Consider the following 11,176-nt stretch of genomic DNA (forward strand, 5'->3'; position numbering starts at 1 on the left):
TGCATCAGGTCATCACTCTATAAAATAAGAAAATAACAACTGATCAGCAAGGTATTGGCAGAGGGAGGCTGCCCTTCGACCCCATACGAGGGTCAATGAGAAAAAACAAAAACTAAACTAAATGGTTAAAAATGTGTACAGATGTAGACTCACTCTTCATGCTTTTGGTCACCACGCAGTAACCAAGGAAGACCAGTGAGGTTATTGTTGTTATGGCCACAGCTTCAAACGTTCAAACTGTCTCACATGCTACTTCCACAGTCATGCCTCCAAAAGTAAGAGCTATAACTGTCCAAAAATGACAACATAAAAACAACCAAAAGATAATAATAAATTCAGACTTGCATTCCCACAAGTCAGTAAAAACAAAACATTTAAAGATTTAAGACTGTGGCAGCAGGCTATTATCCACACACAGAATAGCTTCATGTCAGTAACAATAGTGACGTAAGTGACGTAAGCCCTGCAGAGTCAGCTGATTTCTCTACAATAACACAAGTGAGCATTATACAAATGCACAACGTGTGCAAAGTTCAGGTGGGAACTGTCAGATTTTACTGATTTCGCACTGAATGACTTAGGTGGCCATCCATGTCGAGGTCAATAAATATTGAAAATGTGGGAAAAGTTAGAGCTTTCTTCTTTTCATAATACAATTTAATAGTTTATGGATGTTACGCCCCTCACTTTCAACCAAAAGGGTTGTTGTCAGAGATATACAGTTATCAAACAGTTAGGTGAATAAACAACACTGAGACACTTGGAGACTGTTAACGTGCTGCACGGGTGAGGGCTCAGGGAGAGACTCACTCACACTGAGCTGCAGTAGTTCGTCTTTAATTATAGCATAGCAGTTTCCTTTAATTTTGCATACATGTGTGTGTGTGTGTGTGTTAATCTCTCACAGGGTGAGCTTCCTGTGTCTAGAGACAGAGCGAGTAGTACATTTTGTTCTTTTCCTATTAAGAGTAAAATATGAACATATACTTTAATGCAACATAAAACTCATAAAAGCGTTTCCTCCTTAACAGTTGTTTTGCCTAAGTAGCTAAGTTATAAGAGAGAACATTACAGACATGGTAAGACTGAATTGTAATAGTGTGGTTTATATGGTTGATGGGTGGAGTTAAGTTTACTCGTTCCCTATTAATTTTGTCTGGTATTAACTGTTCAAATGAAAATTTATTTTAAAAAAAGTCATGACAAAGTTTTCAAAGGTAGTTTTTGAAGCTTTACTTGCTTTAGCCTGTGGCTAAACCGGTGGCTCTTAAACAATTACAGTCTGGTTTGTAGTTTAAAGGGTGTCAGAGATTTACAGTTAACAAACAGTCAGGTGAGTAAACAACACTGAGACACTTAAGTTGTATTAACGTGCGCACGGGTGAAAAGCTCAGAGCAAATCACACCGAACTGCAGTATTCGTTTATTTTTATAGGTTACATCGTCAATATGCAAATATAATCACATTTCCTGTTACGCAGGTCCTGATGCTGTCTGCATGAGTTGTGTGTGTGTGTGTGTCACAAAGTATGTGTGTTGCAAGTCAATTTCTAAGAATAATATAATGCAAGTCAACTTCTGCGGATATGTATTTCTGTACTGGTCTCTTGTCAGTGTCACAGGGTCAGCTTCCTGTTTCTACAGAAAACTGTGTCTGGTGAAATATGTATAACATAACTTTTGAAGCATAAGCAAATAAAACAATAAAAACTCCCTAACAAAGGGTTAATGCAGGTGTAAATGAAAATGAAAGTATGAAAAACAGTTGGAAAGTACCGTTGCCACTAGTTCATGACCAAGCTAGCTCAGAGCAGTTACGACAAGACATAAAAAACAGCTGCTGAAACATTTCTCAGGATAATGCAGCCAATTGAGATGTGAGTATATTGACTTACTTCACTTTTGTTGCTGACATTAAACTATTCTGTGCCTGAATAATAGCCTGCTGCCACAATCTCTAAATCTTAAATCTCTAAATGTTTTTTTTTTTTTACTGCTTTGTGGCAATGTGAATCTGAAATGAATTCATTTATTCATTTGCTCAATTTTTTTAGGGCATTTTTATCTGTTGGAAGCATGACTCTGAAAGCAGGAAGTGTGATAATTCCTGGGTCTGTGATCATAACAGGAATGATCTGCACTACACTGGCCGTTGTTACTTACTACTGGAAGAGTAAACCCCACCGACACAGTGAGTCTACATTAGCACACAGTTTGTTCACCAATAATTCACCAATTTAGTTTTCGTTTGTCCCTTATTGACCTTTGGGTGGGGTCAAAGGGCAGTCTCCTTCTGTCACCACCTTATTGATCAGCTGTTATTTCATTATTTTATGGACTGGTGACCTGATGCAGGTGTATGCCTCCATCGACCAGTAGTTTTCTTTCCTGTCTACCTGAGAGGCCCTGTCATCTGCTTGTTAACAAAACTTACCATATAATCATTATATTATCATTATTATACATCTGACTGAAAATGAAATTCATTTACATACATACTTACTAGTCACTTTATTAGGTAGACCTCCTCAACTAATCGCCCAATCACACAGCAGTAGCTCAGTGCATGTCAAGGCAATCTGCTGAAGTTCAAACTGAGCACCAGAATGGGGACGAAAGGTGATTTAAATAACTTTGAACGTGTCATTGTTATTGTTGCCAGACAGACTGGTCTGAGTATTTCAGCAACCCGTGATCTGGGATTGTGCTGATATGAAGACCACAGTAACTCAAATAACCACTTGTCACACACTAATCTCTGAAAACAAAGCATTTTAAGCTTGAAGCACATGGGTTACAGCAGCAGAAGAACTCGCTGGGTGCTGCTCCTGTCAGCTAAGAACAGAAAGCTGTGGGTACAGTTCCCATAGAATCACTAAAAATAGACAACAGAATGTTCAGAAAAGGTTGCTTGGTATGATGAGTAAAAATTTATTCCCCTCAAGATATTCAGTCTATAGAGAGAATGAAATTAGCATCCAAATAACAAAATTAACTGTGGGCTTAAAAATGCTGTGTGCCTTAAATCTAATTTTTGATTAATCTCCCCATGTTTTCCAGGGCAGTGATGAAGATAGTTAGTGGAACGATCTTGCTGAACATCAATGCTGCCATCACAATGCAACCTTGGATTCATTAGATTCAATGCTTTTAGGATAGCAACAATTGGCTTTTTGTCTGTAGACAAAAGAATCATCACACAAGGTGAAAAACAAAGAAGCAGAAGAAAATGGATGTATTAATTAGATAAACACTTATTAATTGATTAAATAAAGCATCTAGATCATTTAACTTGAATAAAACTTGCAGCTTGTTGACTTTACTGTGTTTATAATCTGAATTAAGAATCATCACTGTTTGCTTTGAGCTGTAATTACTGATATATGTTCAAATGCTATGGATGCTGAAGATGTGGTAAGGATAAATGCTACACACTAAACCAAAATCTGATGCTATTGTTTAAAATGGTCATAATTTCAATAAATGTTCGGTTTATAATGCATTATAAACACACAGCATGCAAATAACATGACCTATGTGTGACTTTTTTTTTTTACTTTTCTTTCCATGATTCGATATCCGAAGTTAGATGTAAATGGGTGCACATCTTCTCTAGACATGCTCACTTCACTATATTCTATCACGTCTTATGTTTCTTCCACATCCAAACCATTGTGATCTACTCCACTTATCCTCCCAAGCACTTCCTCTAAAACATTATGTTCCAGAACCTTCTCTTCACTTGGCATGAATGAGTTCATGCCAAGTAATCTGAGCCTCAGACTCCCAGCTTTTACTGGGTCATTGCTATTGTAGCTCTAATCAATCTGTCAACTCGGAAGAATGGACACAGTCTTTGCCACATAACATAAATCCTGTCAGGCAACTTTGAGAACATTGCTTAAAGAAAACAAAGAATATCTCCCCCAGGAGATATATATTTAAGAAAAATAGATAAAAGCGAGTAAAACAGGCCGCACAGATTCAAGGATGCACACCGAGGCAGGTTGGCTCCAATATTAATACAGTTTTATTTATAGTTAAAGAAATAAAGAGTAAAATATTAAGAAAATGAAATGTAGCGTCGTTGTTAACAGTGTCCTAAAGTTACAATAAAACAATTATGGAACTTGGACTTATCAGCAGCCGTGGACCCATAAGAAAACCACACAAAAAGAAAATCACTACAGCCGGCACCCAGTGCTGTACAAAAGAAAGTGTGAAAACGACCCACCACCTGAGGTCCCAGGGCCACTGGCACGTCCTCCGTTCACTGAAATAAAACACAGAACAACACATTAAAAGAATAAAAGGACACTTCAATCTTTAATAGCTTTAATAAACGAACACACACACACACACACACACTCAATCAAACCACAGCTTTTGCTGGCTATAATTGTCCAAGCCTGGATCAGTCCGGTGTAGTTCCCCACAAACTGGGAGAAGCCAGCGGAGGCAATATTTGAAGATCACTCTAGCCAGCCACAGAAGCAAGGGTGCAGACAATACTCCAGAATGGGCTAAATGAAACCAGGCAAACCAAGAAAGGTAAGCCCTAATCAAAAAAAAAAAAAAAAATACAAAGCCCCAATGAGGCAAGGCAAAAACAGCAGGAGCAAAATAATAAAACAGTAAAACAGCCGTGTGTCAGCATTGACTGCTGCTTTTCGCCAAACGCACGGGAGGAATAATCCAAGAGAAAACCAGCTTCCTTTTATACAGACCAACGCAGCCCTGCAATCAATATGCAGGTGGATTCACAATTAACCTAGTTGCGTAACCGAGAGCGAGCGCAGGAGAGAGCGGTAGAGCAAGCGAGGGAGAGAGAGAGAAAAAGAGAAAGGTGAGTAGCCCATCTGGCTACATATGGATGGATAGACATAATTTTAGTCAATATCTTATTGTTTATGAAATAGTTTAATACATAAAAATGTGGTAAAGTATTTGTTAGTTTTAGTGTAAATGTCATTAGGTTGGCATGTATGCGGTTATATGCTTGAGCAGGCTACATATGAAAGTGATCTACAAGGTCATCCTGGGGTGGATAATTATTATACTTGAGTAGTAATATAATGTCGGTAAAACAAAATGGCGGCCACCAAACCGGTTTGACAGGTTTTGTGCGTGTACGTGTGCATGTTCAGGTGTGTTCGGGGTTATGTGCGTTTATATGTTTTTAACTGGGATTTTAATCAAATCATAAGGGGTTTTCAATTAAACAATTTTTATGGATTTGGCATGTCTCAGCATTTAGTTATGCAGACATATGTGTTCTTAAAAGCAATTCTTTGTTTTGCTTGGAGGAGTGGAAGTCGTTTTGTTTCACCGGACACCCTAACAAACCTGGAATGGGTATCTGCTTTTTATTTACATCTAGTTAAAAAGTGTTACTAATTGTGTTTTAATCACAATAATGTTGTGGTACTGATGATGTCTTAGCACATGGTGATGCAGGCATTTTATTTTATTTTTTTACTGCTTTGTGTTAGGGTGCCTGGGTTGTTGACTCAGAGTTTTGAGTTTATTATATTATTGAACTTGATATTGAAATCTATTTTGATATTATTTATCATTTCTAGTCTTTGGTTTCTTTGTTAGAGTTCTGTGTTATGGTTTATGTCTCTGTGTTCTCTAGTTGCTCTGTCTCCCCTGTCAGCAGTATCCCCTTGTCAAGTCCGCGTCTCTGTGTTATGTTTCCTGTTTTACTTTGACAGTCCGTGTCTCATGTTAATGCGTCTGGTTTTGTTTCCTTTGTCTCATCAGCCCTGATTTGTCCCAGCTGTGTTTCCCTCCTGTCTCTCATTCCCTGATTGCTCCGTCTGTGTATATTAGCCAGTGTTGGGAAGGTTACTTTTAAAATGTATTCCACTACAGATTACATGCCCCAAAATGTATATTGTAACGTATTCCGTTACGTTACTCAATGAGAGTCACGTATTCTGAATACTTTGGATTACTTAATATATTATCATGCTGTTTACAACAACGTGAATGTACTATTGCTGTGTGATTTATTACTATTACTGAAGTTCCGCGGCTCCGAACCGTAGTAAAGGGACCTCTGGCTAATACGGCGGGTTCGTGTCGGGCTCATACCTGAAAACTAGCTTTACTTTGTTGTCTGGGTCAACTTTGCTAGCAAGAGACAGTTGAAAGGCTGCTCCAATGGAACTTATTGTTTTTGGAGGAAAACACGAACACAGTGTACAGTCGAATCTTAATAGCTTACTTACAACTGGGCTCGTCAGGCTCTCTTCTTGGCTGCAGTGGTTATTATTATATTTACATGCTTCCAGCTCCCGTTTCTGCTCGGTGACAGCTCATACTTTTCCTTTTTCTCCCTCCTCGCGCTCACAGACACATAACGAGAATGGCAGTCCATTCTCCCTGCAGCACGGACTACACTGCCCATCAGGCTACATTCTTTAGGGCTATGCCTGTAACACTCTGCCTATTAGCTACAACAACAACAACAACAAAAAGGCGCTCTCTCACCCAGGAAACACACAGTCGCAGAGAGAGCGTGTCACCCTGTAACCATGGCAACCGTAACGCTGCCGCCTGCAACAACAGAACATAGCTGTCAAACAAAACCCAAACAGTCCTGACCCGCCACAATATGAAACAGGAAAGTACCGCTGTGTAATCATTTATTTCAACAAAGTAACTGTATTCTGAATACCACCTTTTTAAACGGTAACTGTAACGGAATACAGTTACTCATATTTTGTATTTTAAATACGTAACGGCGGTACATGTATTCCGTTACTCCCCAACACTGATATTAGCCCTGTGTTCTCTTTGGTCTTTGTCGTGATCTTCCTTATCTACCCTCTGCACTTTGGGTCCTTTTCCTGCCTGCACACAGCCGTTTCATAACACTTTGTGGCAATGCGAATCTGAAATGAATTCATTTATTCTTTCGCTTAAATTTTTAGGGCAAATGTATGTTTCTCTGTTGGAAGCATGACTCTGAAAGCAGGAAGTGTGACACCTCCCGGGTCTGTGATCATAACAGGAATGATCTGCACTACACTGGCCATTGTTGGTTACTACTGGGTGAAGAGACCCCATCCACAGAGTGAGTCTACATTAGTACACAGTTTGTTCACCAATAATTGTCTTGGTCCCCGTGTCTACCTAGCCGGCTCCGCAAGGCTACATGTGTATTGTTTCTCTCTCGCTCTTTCTTCACCGCTCTGCCTGGGTGGAGCTCACTGCGGGCTCCCGCCCTTGGTCCACACACACCTGTGCGCGATTAAGTTGCCATTGTATGCCCACCATTTAAGGCTGGGACGCTGTGCTTCTCATCGCTGGATGATTGTGCTTGACACGTGAGTGATCCTCTCAGCTCCCGTGAATTTGTGCTTGTTTTTGAGACTGTGAGTAATTTTCCTCTCCTGTGTGACAGTTTCACTTCTCGGACCTGTGACTTTCCCACTGTATGGATGTGTAAGTGTGTGGACAAGAAGACGTGAACGTGTGCGAGAGAGAGTTTCCCCTTGGACCCATGGAACCCTGGATTTTCCCCTCTCACTGTATATATTCTGCACTGGTGTTGTAAATAAACTCTGTGTTTAGAAACGTCAACCTCCTCTGCGCTTGAGTCCCTGCAATCGAACGTGACATTATTGATCTTTGGGTGGGGTCAATTTTATTATTTTATAGACTGATGACATGATGCAGGTGTGTGTCTCCATCAACCAGTAGTTTTCTTTCCTCTCTGCCTTTTTTTTTTTTTTTAGGTTTCTTTCAGTCTACCTGAGAGGCCCTGTGACTTGCTTGTTAACAAAACTTACCATATAATCATTATATTATCATTGTTATACATCTGGAAGATGTATGGAAGATGGCCTCTAGTGTTGTGGAGAATGGCCGAGCTAAGATCCTGTTGGACTTTCAGATACAGATAGACAAACTGGTGGTGGCTAACCAACTGGACATAGTGGTGGTAGACAAGCAGAAGAAGATGGCCATAGTGATAGATGTAGCAATACCGAATGACAGCACCATCAGGAAGAAGGAACACAAGAAGCTGGAGAAGTACCAAGGGCTCTGAGAAGAGGTCGTGAAGATGCGGAGTGTGAAGGTAACAGTCTTTCCAGTGGTAATCAGAGCACTAGGTACAATGACTCCCAAGGGAGGAGAGTGGCTCCAGCAGATCCCAGGAACAACATCCGAAATCTCTGTCCAGAAGAGCGCAGTGCTGGAAACAGCCGCGGAGGTGTGCAGGTGGATAGCGAATGAGCAACAGCTTCTGACTTTCCAAAAGTACTCATTTATTTAGAATATCAAAAATAAAAGTGTTACCTCTACCACACATTACTCGAGAGCACACTAGTCCACGTACACATGGGAGCATCCATTACAGGGAGAGCACGAAGAAGAACAAAAAGGGGGTGATACACCAGTCATGAGACAGGAGGTGCCGCCATGTGGTGATACACTGCATTACAACAGCAACTGTTACACACTACACATGTAAAAATAAACATAAATACAGAAATCCATGAGCCCTGGGTCCCTAAACCTAGCCCCTGACAGGGAGAACATGCAAAATATATATATATGTATTGCTCTTTGAAAATTGCCACTGCAGGTTGAAATGGAGGAAGTACTTTCTTTACTACAGCAAGTGCATCTATGTAAATTAGATTTTTTTCCTACTCTGAATAATGAAGCCCCACACAAGTGCACAAATATGCCAAATTCTTTTTCGTCTTTTAAAAAAAAAAAGCACCAAGAGATAGAGATTCTATATTCTAATTTTCTCTGTTTTCTTTGAGCAATGTTCTTAATGATAACTGACACAATTTATGTCCTGTGGCAAAGAGTATGTTCATCATTTCAAGTTGATTGATTGAAGTGAATGATGTCCAACCATCCATCCAGTTCAAAATGGCAAGGCACAGCATGAAAGCTTCTTTTAAAAAAAACATCATCAGTTAATAATCCAACCAACACACACAATGTTTAAAAATATATGGTAGACCACATACATGGTGACACAGCCCCAGGCATCCTGCAAATCTCTGTTTTTTCTCCTTCTAGGAATATGGTTCAAATTCATGTGATGTTTGAGTTAACATTTTCTCCTTTCCTGTATAAATTCCTGGCATTTGAAGGCATAAAAAGAGTTAATTCAAGAAAATGCTGTGCATTCAAAGTGCTGGGCCAAAGGCTGGAAATCTTGAAGGGCGGAGGTACAGTACTGCAAGAATTTCACCAATGACTCACAGATGCTCTCAGAATCTGTCTGCATGAATTCTTTTACTACTGACATTACTCCAGCTTCCCCGACATAAAGCTGTGTGATGTTTGGCCTCCTGAAATCAGGGCCGCTTCTAAAAGGACAACGGGGCAGAACTGGCACCTGCACTGCATCAGCGGAAAAGAGGCCTGTGTTACTAAGTATGAGCATCAGAAGTGGTTTGTATGTATATTTTTATAGATCTTGATAAATCTATAAGGTTATAGCGGTTATACACTGTTTATGCCATGATAGAAATCATTTTTCCAATATTATTCAAACTCATCTCTAATAAATTCTTGACAACATTGTTTAAGAAGTCGTTTAAAGCCAATCATTATGCACAGAAACCAGGTCAGTGAGTGCTTTTTTATTTACTACGCCTGTTGTTACCCTTTATTATCTCTTATCCCTTCAAACAATATTCATCACACTGTGACGGTTATGCTGGGCCACAAATTATAAGCTTTGCATACTGAGCTGTAAAATGTGTAGTTTGTTCATCTCATGTTCCTATTCCCCTTACGCTCAGCACGATGCATCAGAAGAACAATTTGTTGGAGCAAAAGGAGGGGCGCTAATGAGTTCCTGGGTATGCGACGTGATTTGATTTGGCATAAGCTGTTTCTCAAGGTAGGAGAAATAAAAAATGAAAAGCAAGCCAAAATGTAAAGTCCAGGACTCCAGCTCAGCAAGAAAGCCACCCAATTAAAGGATGTCGCTGGGCAGCCTTCACTGCCCGTTCGGTGGTATTCATGAGACACGTTTCTGTATCTCTGCATTGTTATTAGTGCATTCAGGTTACAGAGCTGGGATGTTCCAAGAAAAACAAATGAGTGCCTCCTTCCTAGCCCCTGCAGAGTCAGCTGATTTTTATACAATAAAACAAGTGAGCCTTATACAAATGCACAACATGTGCAAAGTTCAGGTGGGAACTGTCAGATTTTACTGATTTCGCATTGAATGACTTAGCTGGCTATCCGTGTCAAGGTCAATAAACATTGGAAATGTGGTAAAAGTTAGAGCTTTCTTCTTTTCGTGATACAATTGAATAGATTATGGATGTTACACCCCTCTGAAACCCCTATTCTCTTTGCAGTGGCAGTGCAAGAGTCTGCAGGTGTTACTGGGCTAAACTGACCACACCTGGTGTGGCGTAGATAAATGCATGTCTGAGGCTGACTTTGGAGAGGCACACCAGATTTTTTCATTATGCTCTTGTCGGTACCAACAGTTTTAGCAAATTTATTATGTAATTTAAAATAAAACCTCTTCTTTGTGAAACTTCTTTGAGCCAGATCATAACATGGATGACAAAGGTGTTGGTAATATAATGAAGGTCCCAGTTTTTCTGAATAGATGAGTTTCTATAGGACAAAAACACTGCTTCACTGAAAGGACCACACACTGTTACTTACCAAGCCCAAGGCTTTATGGGTGTGGATGCAATTCAAAAAGCAGTCTTGTCTTCGCCCTGTGTAGACTGGTTGTTGCAGCATCTACAGTGACACGCAGAATATGCACTTGGAGGGTGTTTTGGACATCCTGTTCACCCCTCACTGTTCAGCCCAGGAACAGGATGGAAAAAGCAACGTGGAGCGAACGCAACATGCACGCACAGAGCTTGGCGTCGACTAAGGTGTGTTATTCTTCCATTCTGTTTCTCAGTAAGATCCATCTGTTCACCCTGCACAGTAATACACTCCTTTCCTTTTGGTCCCCAAACAGCTCTCCCTGCAAATATCCAAACAGTCGAATGAATTCAATCACCAAAGAAAGAGGGACAACTGAAAGATGACATGCATGTGCTTGTGTACATTTATTTTGATCTATCTATCTATCTATCTATCTATCTATCTATCTATCTATCTATCTATCTATCTATCTATCTATCTATCTATCTATCTATCTATCTATCTATCT

General features: G+C 40.0%; 1 long non-coding RNA gene across 1 annotated transcript; it reads left to right on the forward strand.

Annotated features, from left to right (window-relative positions):
- The first annotated feature begins 1,739 nt into the window (after nucleotides 1-1,739).
- Nucleotides 1,740-3,531, forward strand: LOC102312436. Its single transcript, XR_316463.3, has 3 exons — nucleotides 1,740-1,877; nucleotides 2,055-2,191; nucleotides 3,061-3,531. It is a non-coding gene; the product is annotated as an uncharacterized LOC102312436 (long non-coding RNA).
- The last annotated feature ends 7,645 nt before the right edge of the window (nucleotides 3,532-11,176 follow it).

The sequence above is a fragment of the Haplochromis burtoni genome, unplaced genomic scaffold, assembly GCF_018398535.1.
Source record: "Haplochromis burtoni strain Fernald_Lab_line unplaced genomic scaffold, NCSU_Asbu1 Contig_163, whole genome shotgun sequence".
Classification (NCBI taxonomy): domain Eukaryota; kingdom Metazoa; phylum Chordata; class Actinopteri; order Cichliformes; family Cichlidae; genus Haplochromis; species Haplochromis burtoni.